Raw genomic sequence first — 12,894 nt, forward strand, 5'->3', positions numbered from 1 at the left:
TGATTTATTGCATTATCCCTTTATGTTACCCTAAGGGTTAGTCATTAAAACTTGATTTAAACCTATTTAACATAGCAACACTTTAAGGATAATAATTAAGGACCCATTTAGAAAACTTAGAGAAATTATAGAAACTGGGATTTGATGTATCAAGTTGTGAAATTCTATAAAAATAAGGCATTTCAAACATAAGGGATCCAAAGGGAAAAGAAAAACTCTTGTTGGGAAATTCTTTTCATTTAGATACTAAATGATGAATCATACGAAGACTGAAGGAAGACTATCCATAGAAAGACTTGAAAATGAAGGTCAAGATGAAATGACTTATTTTTAAGAATTATTTCATTCAATAGGATTAGAATCTAGGTTGTTGTTCGTGGGGCCTAATCACCATTACTTTTCTACATATCATGTGTTATATTTTATATGGCACTTGCCATGGACTTTCTTTTACTATGGTGGATATATTTATATTGATGTATTTACTTTGTTTGTGCCATAAAAATTACCTACTTTTCATAAGTTTCTTTCTTGCATGTGTTTGCGCCTGATTTTGCTAGGCTCTTTAAGGATAAAAATTTTTCTATTCATAATCAAAATTTAAAATTTTAAGAATTAAATAACATAGAAAGTTAAATCTAGGGAATAGACGAAATCATCCAGGATCGTATGCATATTAATGCATCTTCTTTCTGCTTATTTAAGACACTTTCCCACTCACGGGTAGAGTTCAGATAATATGGTCTATAAGGATGATGTGCTAAACCTGGGGAAGCCTAATCTTTCTAAGAAAATTATTTGTATAAGTCTTTGTTAAATTTCAAACATACATGATTTGAATACTTCAATTAGTATGCATTGCATTAGAAACTTATGAAATCAAAATTTTAATTGCATTAGTTCTAGGAGCATTCTACCATACATAAGTACATGGCCATTTAGGAACTTCTATAGATATCAGCCTTAATTTCTAAAAGTTTAGCCACTTACCCATCTTTTATGAATGCTAGATAGCATATATTTTATACGATTAGGTGGTTAGCTGGCAATCCTTTTCAGGTAGGATATAAGTCTTGAATGTATTAGCTAGAATATGAGTATTAGTATTATGTGTAGAACACTAAACCCACCTTAGATTTAGGGTTCAAGGCTATTACCAATGGTGTCTCATAGTATGCCTCATCGGTGGGTGAGTTCTCTATCATTCAAAGGATATTAATCATGTATATCTGTGTTACATGGATGACAACACCTCCATCCTTCTCTCTTGTATGCTCTGAGTACATTATTTATTTTATCTAGTTTCTTCTCATTACCTTAATCCCTTAGGATGTTGATGTGAGCGGTGTGTGTTGTCTAAGCCAAGTTGAACATTTCCTTCCCTTAGAGTAGGAACTTCCTAGTCTCTTTCTAGGTGTCAATCACATCTGAGAGAATAATATAGGATTCTTAATCGAGAGTCTTCTTAGGCTCGGCTTAAGATGTAATTAACCATGGGGGCGTATGCTTGTGGGAAACTAAATTCCATATCAAATAAATCCCACTCGAGCTAACCTTCAACAAATGAGATAACAAATAACTTGAATTAATTACATGATATAAGACATATCCAAAATCACACAACCTACTACACACACTTAGAATTGTTTGTTATGGTACTATTTCTAGCTCTAGGTTAGACCGATATTTTTCTTTTCTATTTTTGTGATGTGATGCTTTACATGTGGCACATATACTAATTATTTTGATTTGTTTTGATGATTATTATAATAATGATTCTTATTATTGTACTTTCTTTATGATATGATATACGATAGATTACCTATATGCTAGGGGTGATGTTGATACTGACGATATTTTTTACACGTGATCATGCTCATGCAGCGCTAATAAAGGGTGCTAAAGTAATAAATAAATCAAATATATACTTACTACAGGTGCTTCAACCACTGAGCCCACAAATAAATAAGAGCATGACCAAGTGTGATTGGCATGAGTACTTTTAATAAAGGGGGCTAAAATAATAAATAAATAAATTATATATATATAATGCTTGGGTTGTTTTATTTTAACTGCTAAGAATAATCATATATGAGAGTCTAGATTTTCTTTTTCATGTTGTAATTTGTATTTTATGTATCAAGTTGTGAAAGTTTCTAAAAATAAGGCATTTCAAACATAAGGGATTCAAAGGGAAAAGAAACCCCTTACAGGGAATTTCTTTTCATTTAGATACTCTCCTGAAGTACAAACCATACAAAGATCGAAGGAAGGCGATCCGAAGAAAGACTTGAAGATGAAGGTCAAGATGAAATGTCTTATTTTTAAGACTTGTGTTATTAAATAGGATTATAATCTAGATTATTATTGGTGGGGCCTAATTACTATTACTTTTCTACATATCCTAGGTTATACTTTATATGACACTTGCTATGGACTTTCTTTTGTGGTGGATATATTTATATTGATGTATTTACTTTATTTGGGTCATAGAAATTGCCTACTTTTGATAAATTTTATTATTACATGTGTGTGCACCTAATTTTAAGCTCTTTAAGGATAAAAGTTTTTCTACTCATAATCAAAATTTAAAATTCTAAGAATTAAATAACATAAAAAGCTAACAATCTAGGAAATAGCTAGAATTATCTGGGATCGCATACATATTAATACATCTTCTTTTTCCTTATTTTAAGATACTTCCACACCAGCAGGTAAAGTTTAGATAATCTTATCTATGAGGATGAGGTGATGAACCCAAGAAAGCCTAGTCTTTTTAAAAATTATTTTTACAAGCCTTTTTTAAATTTTAAGCATACCTGATTTGGAGACTCCAACTAGTATGCATTGCATTAGAAATTAATTAAATCAAAATTTTACTTATATCAGTTCTAGAAGCATTATACCCTACATAAGTATAAGGTCACTTAGAAACTTTTATAGATAATAGCCTTAATTTCAAAAAACTTAGCCACTTATTCATCTTTCATGAAGACCAGACAACATCAATTTTATACAACTAGGTGGTTAACTGGCTCTCTTTTTTATGTAGGATATAAGTCCATAATATATTAGCTAGGACACGGGTGTTAGTGTTGTGTGTAGAATACTCAATCCACCCTAGATTTAGGGTTCAAGGATACTACTATCGGTGTCTTGTAGTATGCCTTATCGGTGAGTGGGTCCTCTATCCTTTAGAGACTATAAATCATGCTTATCTGCGTCATATGGATGACATCACCTCAATCCTTATCTCATGTATGCTTTGAGTGCATTATTTCTTTTTCCTAATTTCTTCTAATTACCAAAGTCTCTCCGGATGTTGATGTGAGCCATATGTATTGACTAAGCCAAGTTGAATATTTTCTTCCCATTGAATAAGAACTTCTTAGTCTCCTTCTTATATGTCAATCACATTTGAGAGAATAATATAGGATCCTTAATCAAGAGTCTTCTTAAGCCTCAACTTAAGATGTAATTAATCACGGAGGCTTGTGCCCGTGGGAAACTAAATTCCACTCAAACTGACCTTCAACAAATTAGATCACAAACAACTTGAACTGATTAACTAAAATAGGATATATCTAGAACCACACAATCTACTACACATACATAGAATTACTTGTTATGGCACTACTTCTAGCTCTATGTTAAGTCAGTATTTACCTTTATTATTTCTGTGATGTGGCTGTCTGTATTAGCATGTGCTGGTTATTTCAATTTGTTATGATGATTAATATACTAATAATTATTATTATTATACTTTCTTTTTGATGTGATGTATGATAGATTACTCATATATTATGGGCGATCTTGATAATGACGATATTTTTTATAGGTGGTTATACTCATGCAGCACTAATAAAGGGGGCTAAAATAATAAATAAATCATATATATAATTTCTACATATGCTTCAGCCGCTTAGCCCCCAAATAAATAAGAGTATGACTAAGTGTGGCTGACATGAGTACTATATATAAATATATATATATATATATTATATAATATATAATATATACTATATATTATATATATAACTGGATTGGGATATTTTATTGTTAATTGCTTAAGGATAACCATGTAAGGGAGACTTAGATTTTTTTTTTTCAATGATGTAATTTGTATTTGATGTATCAATTTGAAAGTTCTCTAAAAATAAGGCTTTCTAAAACCCCTTGACCCTGGGAACTGATGTTTCATTTTTAGATAACTCTCTGAAGGAGAACCATAGCGAAGACTGAAAGGAGGGCAATCCGTTATAAAACTGAAGACAAAGGGTCTCAAGAGAAATGCCTTATTTTTAAGACTTGGCCTGATCATTCAGTATGATTAGAATGCCATGTTATTGTTGGTGGGCTTGGTCACCATTACTTTATGTTTGTACTTTATATGATCTTTCTATGACTTTCTTTTACTAATGGATAATAGGGTGTAAATGTGATGTGTTGAAGTACTGTTTGTGTTTATTTTATGTTGTGTCATATAATTTATCTATTTTTATAGGTTTCTTTCTTGCATGTTTGTGCGCTTGATTTTGTTAAGTGTTTTTTTAAGGAAATGATTTTTTTTACTCATAATCAAATTTAAATTCTAGAATGTAATAGAAAATAAAAGAAAGACTTATGAATGAGATTTAGGGATAAGGGCGACATGTCATCGTGAGCAGGTTTGCGATGCGTATATGTTAATGCATCTTCTTTCTCCTTACTTTAAGACACTTTCCCGTCCACGAGTAGAGTTAAAATAATCCGACCTATAGGGATGAGATGCTAAACCTAGGGAAGCCTAATTTTTCTAAAAAATTATTTTTATAAGCCTTTTTAAAATTTCAAGCATACCTGATTTAGAAACTTCAACTAACATGTATTGCATTAGAAACTAATTAAATCAAAATTTTAATTGTATTAGTTCTAGAAACATTCTATTCTATATAAGTACAAGGCCACTTAGGAACTTCTCAAGTTGTCATCCTTAATTTCCAAAAGCTTAGCAACCTACCCATCTTCGTGAAGACTAAAAAACATGGATTTAATACGACTAGGTGGTTAGTTAGCTCTCTTTTTTAGGCATGATATAAGCCTATAATGCATTAGCTATGACACAAGTGTTAGTGTTGTGTATAGAACACTAAACCCACCCTATATTTACAATTCAAGGCTATTACTATTGATGTCTCATAGCATGCCTCATCGGTGGGTGAGTCCTCTATCATTCAGAGGCTATAAATCCTGCTTATACTTATCACATGGATGACACCACCTCCATCCTTCTCTTTTGTATGATATGAATATATTATTTCTTTTCTCCAAAATATTCTTATTACCTTAGTCTCTTCGGATATTGATGTGAGTTGGAACTTCCTTTTCTCCAGTTTACTAAGCCAAGCTAAACTTTTCCTTTCCTTAGAGTAGGAACTTCTTAGTCTCCTTCATATATGCTAATCCCATCTAAGATAATAATGTAGGATATTAACTAAGAGCCTTTTTAGGCCCCAGTTTAAGATGTAATTAATTATGAGGGCTTGCGCCTGTGGGAAACCAAATACTACATCAAATAAACCCCACTCGAGCTGATGTATTGGGTGGAGAAAACCTCATTAATCTAATCAAGTCATGCATATTATTATCCATCGAGGTGTGTAAGAAAAAGCCACTATCCTTAATGGTTAATCGTATGTATGATCTAATATGTCCTTCCATTGGCCCACTTGCGAATAATGTGAAGGCCTACGATCGTTTCGTCCCTAGGGATAGTGCGGTCGTATCATCGGCGCTCTATCCCCTACCGAGCGATGTCCTTCTGGAGGTCCATAAAATTCTAATCAAATCTTTATCTCAAATTATAATAAGCTCTTATTATTTAAACATTTATAATTATCCATCGATCTCACAAACAAATAAAGAAAAAAAATCACTCTGATTTCTTTCTATCAATAATATTATATATGTGGCGGTCTTAGAAAGCACTTCATTATGATCTCTTCTAAAGTATAATCACCATGAAGGCATGATCCCTTCACAAACCTTTTATTCAATATTATTTTTGTACTCATCATTATCTAGGTTAGAATGCATTTATTGTTATTTTCAATGCAGATAGTTTGAGTCATAATGAGAATGAGATAAAATGAGAACATTAAGTCCGAAAACAAACATGAGAAGAACCAATGATTAATGGTCGAATCTTTTTCAAATAGATTAAAACATATGTTTTGAACCCAAAATTGCTCATTAAATTTGAAACTTTGTCCAAGCTTATGATATACTATTCAAACATTCTTTAAACCATAATCATATTTTTTTGTAACCTCGTTCGAATGGAATTTGAACCTAGCATTTGACCCTCTGCCTCAAACAAAAATGTAAAAATTGTTCGAATAAAATTTGAATATTATATTACATTTTTAATCTTTTATATTTTGATATGGATTGAATTTGTTATAAAATATTATTTGAATCTTATTCAACTTAAGTTTGTGTTAGTGTTTACATATTTTTCAAATAATAAACATTCAAATGAGGTTCTCATGTTATGTTCTCTCATTTAATTAGTTGGTTTTTTTAGAAACATACCATTTGTTCATCTATGACACTCAAGTAGTTGACATTTAAATTATTATTTAATACTCCAAATATTAACATATGGTACTAATATTAAGCTAGTTGTGGAAGTATTTATTAGTGATTTACATTCCAGATACTTGGATGTTATAGAGGGGAAAATGTCATACCCTAGAAAATGTGATTGAACAAATGGTTAATAGCACTTGAAATTTAGCACTCACTAAGCATGGTAAGTGAGCATCAATAATTAGATATGAATCATAAATCACTAATAATATTGATAGGTTGCCCGTAATTCACAAATATATTATTTGATGAATTATTGTATATTTGTGCTTTTATATAAAGAAGATGGTCATGATATGTCATTCTCAATCAAAAATCATCATACAAAAGTAACATTTTAAACATCTTTGTTAATATAATATCATGGAATCTAAATTGGAAGAATTTAATCTTTTTTATTTTCTAATTAATCTAGCAGAGCTACTAATTTCACTTTAGATTAATTAAAACAACAAAAACATTTGCATATCATCTATCAAAATACATCAGCAATCAAAAATTTTATAAATAATTAGAAATTTAATCTAAAACATCAAGTTATCACTAAGTAATTCTAATTATAAAAGAATAAAATAATATACTAAAATGACAATTAAACCTACATATATGACTTTGAACAATCTCACTCAATTGGTCCCCTTTCCATACCTAAAATCAATCAAGACACAATAGTGAGCTTACAAAGTCCAACATGTCAGTCAGACCTACCAAAGCAACCAATGCAATATAATAAAATCAATATGACCTGTATTAATCAATTAGTACATGATATGTACAAAATTTAAAAGAATATAGTTGTCAATCAATAAACAATATAAATCAAAATAATTAGTAAACAATAAACAATTGTAAATCACAAGTCACTAAAATCTATATAAACTCTATAAATTTGTAATTGGTATTGTTCTATATTATCTTTCTATTAGTTAAATGAATCATGAATTTACATGTGTCATATCTATCAGGGGTGATGTCACATGAATGTTGTATTAGTTTATTCAATCTATAAATCTCCATAATTAGTATGATAAGAAATGAACTATTTATTCATATTATTTGCTTCTCTTAAATAGTTCTTTATTCATCATTTTAAGTAATATACATCAGTGTTATATGATTTTGCAAGGCAGGAATTCAACTTTTTATATGATGTTTTCAACATCTTTAACCCCAATTATCAATCAATTGGTTATCAATCTTTAACTTGTCATCATCATTCATAAATCTTAAATCACTTCACAAGTGACTTTTAATAAATCATTAAAATTAAATTATCACTCTCTACCCGTCGACATAATTCAGTTAATCAATCATAAGCTACAATTAGGATTATATCATAATTTGTTATTTTAAGAAAAGTCCATCAAACCACCCTTATGTACAAGATATTTTATTTTTAATAGCCAACATGTATCTATTACACTATTTTCATCAAGCATTCCTTGCTCACATACAAATGTCAAATTCATCATGTATTAATTATACCAATATGTATGTTATTCAACATCTTTGTATGAAATGAATAGTAGATATTATGAAGTGCATGCCATTATATATAATTCAATAGAATAGTCAAAATCTTTAGAAATTCATAATAATAAATCCACGTAGTGAAATCATGAAATGTTTTAATACAAATGATCAGAATAATAATATTTACTATATATTAAAAGTTGCACAATAAAGATTCTTTAAATAAGGAGAAAAAAAATAATTTTATCAATTCAAAAGAAATAAAATTTAAGATAATGAAGTCATTAAAAGCAAGGATAGGAATCAAGTTACCTACCCATGATAAAAAAAAATCTGTATTGTGGAGCAGAGAGACCAACGCTGCCACATTGCCATCCGACGCCCTAGGGTTCACATTGCCATTGCGCTTGCTAGTATATCACCGTTGTGCTCTACTTTAATTTTTTTAGATTTTTATTTTTAAAATATTTTTTGCAATTTTAGATCATTACAATAAATATCTTCCACTTCATCCTTTTTTCAACAAAATGAGCTTAGAGTACCTAAGATTTGAGCAACATATTTAATAGTATTGGAAACTCTAAGGGAATAACATAAGAGCATCCTAATAACTCATAGGTGTCGATAACTTTCTAGGGTAAGCCAAGATATTGTAATCCACCTTTGGATGAGAAGCTTATGCCACTTTGTCTTTATTTTGGTTTAAAATTTTAAGAGGTTTTTTAAATTCTTTGGTAATAATATTTTTACTCTTCTATTGAGTCGTATATGTACTTGCTAGAGGTGAAGAAGTTTTCCACTCTTAATGTGTAGCACATCATATTGATGAAGATAATTAAGCTAAAAGCCCAATTACATGAGCTTAAACTAAATAAAAAAAGATAAAAAACTCAATTATAAGAGTCCAAAAAAGAATCCATAATTTTTAAATATAATTTATTTATTTTTTCCTATCTAGAAGCTTGTATGATAAACCATGAAATAGTTAGATAGGGATGTGGCATTAAAAATGGGTAATTAGAACTCCTCTTTTATGTCCACCAACCTCCTCTTTCCATATATTTACTCCTCTATTTTTCCTCCAAAAGTTAGTCTTAAAATGCTCATAAATATGGGCTGATATGCATTATAATTTTTCAATTTTTTGAATGAAATAATTTTATGAGGAAGTGCTCTTTATTTGCTTGGTACTTGGTTATTTTAAGTGTATGCATTTTTCTTGGTGAGATTCTATAATTATCTTTATTTATTTTATGTTATTCATAACTCCTCTTAAACACCTATTCTAAACTCTTCACAACTCTTTCTACACTTCATAAGAATCATTTAAGTCTAATAATCCAACAACTAAAATCATAAAACTACTCTAAACACTTATATAAAGTTATTGGTCCAACTGGGGAACATTTAAACCTAATCATATTCTCTACATTTCAATGTTCTTTTAAACTCTGCCAAATGTTATCATCAACTCCAAATTACAAGTTCACATCATAAGTTAACCTTCCACCATCATTTCCAATTCTCACTCCCTAAAGTGACATTCCAAATGAGCACATTGTACTAGTGTCACAACCCAACCCAATCAAGATAGGTCATATCGTGTTAAACTGTGACAGGATAATTCCAATATCTAGTTTTAAAATATTTTAGATTCTCTTCCAATATTCATTTTAAATAAATAATAGAATACAAAACTATTAAAACATTCAAGTATTGAAAATAAACTTATTCACAAGATTTCTTTAATTTCATCAAAATATAAAAATAAGAATACATTGCTACATATAGAAGCTACATAACTGAATAATAAACTAGCCATGACTGTATAAAAATTAAAATAGAGAAATACCTATAGACTCAGATCTGATCATGAACTGCTAATCAATAAGCTAATTCCCTTTTCCAAATCTTAAAAATCAAAAGCAAAATCACATTAAGCTATAATAGCTCAGTAGGTCATATAAACCAATTTAAATTTCTAAATTCTTTAATTAAATATTTTGCTAAAAATCTAAAAGTAGTTAAATGTAGTCTAATAAATTATTATATTGAAAAATATAATAAGAGCATAGTGTTTATCTAATTATTTAAATAATAATACTAAGTAGATAAATAAATTGAAATTCCTATCATAGTGCATTTCACATCAAATTTTTCCAACCCAGGAATAATCTCACACTACAAGAAAACAACTCATTTCCGACATAATTTTTAGTAGAAATAAATTCGTCAAAAATTCTGGCGGAAAAAATTCCGACGGATTACCGACTGAACATTTCTGACATATTTTCTGCCGGTTTTCTAGTCGAATTTTTTATTCATTTTTTGGCAAATTTATTTCTGATGGAATTTCTGGCCAAAATTAATTTTTCCTAAATAATGACTATAATAAATATTTAAAATTAATTATTTTTGTTAAATTGATCTGGCCATATAATGACTGGGGCATTCGCATTGGGCGGGGGCGGGCTGGCCGCAAGTTTCGGTGTGCCTGGCTGGTGCAGCCGCGTTGGTTTGTGTGTTTTTCCATTTTTTTTTTGTCGGCTCAAAATATTTGGCCGAAAATATTTCTGGTGGCCTATTTTGCACTGGTGTGACTTTTCTGATGCGCGTTTTACTGTTGAAAAAATTCTGTCAGAAATACTAATTTTTAAAGAATTTTGAGCATTTTTTAACAACTTTTGTCCGCCGATAACACGTGATTTCCCTGTAGTGTCAATGGATTCTAATCCCTTATGACTCTCTTTTGTGCTTATAGCACCATAACATACATGTATGTATCAGAATATTACTTATAACCACCAGAACATGCCTTATATGTATCATAATATTCTCTGACCTAAATAAAATCTCAAAGGATTTTCACCCGTTATCTCTCATAACATATATAATTTAATTACATATGCATAATTTTCATCGTATTATAGCAATTAAAGCATAATTGAGCGTGGGTTAGAATTATACAATTCTCTATAATGGTGGACAACATAAATTCTTACTAAGGAAAACTACACATTTTCAATAAATAACCAATTTGTAAAATACAATTTTAAGATATTAATTATACTACCTCACTATTTTTTTAATATCCAGATTATTTTCTATTTGATAAAAATTAAATAATTTTTAAATTACCTGATAAAATTTTTTAAAAAAATATTCAAAAAGTTCTCAATCTTAATCTCTATAACTTATAAAAAATTACGCAATAAAAGTTTTAGCAGTGAAAAGTTATCCACATTTTTCGGTAATAGAAGTAAAATTTTAATACAATTTTTTTGATAAAAATTATGTATTTTTTAAAATTAAGATAGATATAATGTGACCAATCTCGAGATGAACATAATTTTCAACTTTGCCGAAGGATAAAAACGACTCTATGACCTCATAAACCTACCTTTTATTTTTCTCTCTTAAAATTTCCCTTAATTCTCCTTCCAGCTCGTTGTTCCCTATTAAATGAATGAAAAAAAAGCCTTTGAATATATAAGTGGATTTAGATTTTTTTATAATAAAATATTAAAAGAATAGTTAAGTAAATATGATAATTCTATGATTTTAGCCAAAAATCTTTTTATATCTTTAAATTTGAGTATAAAAAATTACTGAAAAATATTCATAAATTAGATAAGTATGTCCAAAACACTAAGGTGAATTTGATTTTCAAAACAGATATCTAATGATCCCAAAATCCCCACTTGAACTGATAAGTGTTAATTTATTAAGTAATTTCACATAAGCCCAAAAATTATGAAAAAAATTATTGAAACTAAAACACAATAATATCTATGTTGCGGGAAAGATGATTTGTGATTTGAATTTTTAATGAATCATAAAATTGTTTCTTCTGTTGTAAATCAAATAGCTCTTTTAAAATTTAAGGGTTATAACAACTAGTCTTGACATTCTTACTAATACACCCCTCTAAACCCCTCTAAATTTTACCATAAACTTTATAATACCTCTATAAATATTTTACTAAAGATTCATAGTCATTTCTAGCCATTAATCTCATGAAAAGGCTACCCACTACCATCATATTTGATATTATAGGAAAACTAGGAAGATTCCCATGGCTAGAACTTTTAAACAATTTAAGAGAATTTTCTTATGGTGAGCTTACCTCTAAAAGCTTGAGAGTTATTATAGCAATTTTAAGGAAATATAATTCCCCACTTATAGAAATCCCTCATTTTATAGATTGATTTTTAGCATCACTAAGAAAGCACTAATTGAGCTAGATGTTGAGCATAATTTTCTAGTTTATTGAAAGAATAAATCACATAGTGATGATATATGACCGACTCGTACTGACTTGGAGACTTTGACTTAACAACTAGTAGCATATTATTTGGATTTTAACTATATAGAGCAAAGTTTAATTGAGCCAAGGGGAGTTGATGTAAAATATCATCTGAATAAAGCCTAATTACTAGATCTAAGACAAAGCTCAAAGAACTGATCAAAGAAAAGCCCAATTAAAGGATCTTAATCAAGAACCTAATAAACAACGCATAGTCAAAATATTTATAAATGTAATTTATATTTTATTTTTCATCTACAAGCTTATATGGCCAGCCATGAAATGATTAGGTATGTATAAGACATTTAAAAAAAAATGTAGTTAGAACTCCACTTTAATGTCCACCAAACCCCTCTTTAAGCCCAATTTCCCTCACGCGTTTCCTTAATTTTTTTTTCTTCCAAAGGTTAGTCTTGTAAGGTTTATAGTTATGTATTAATATGCATTATAATTTTCAATTTCTAGAATGAAATAAATTTGTAGGG

The sequence above is a fragment of the Dendrobium catenatum genome, unplaced genomic scaffold (assembly GCF_001605985.2).
Source record: "Dendrobium catenatum unplaced genomic scaffold, ASM160598v2 original_scaffold_101791, whole genome shotgun sequence".
Classification (NCBI taxonomy): domain Eukaryota; kingdom Viridiplantae; phylum Streptophyta; class Magnoliopsida; order Asparagales; family Orchidaceae; genus Dendrobium; species Dendrobium catenatum.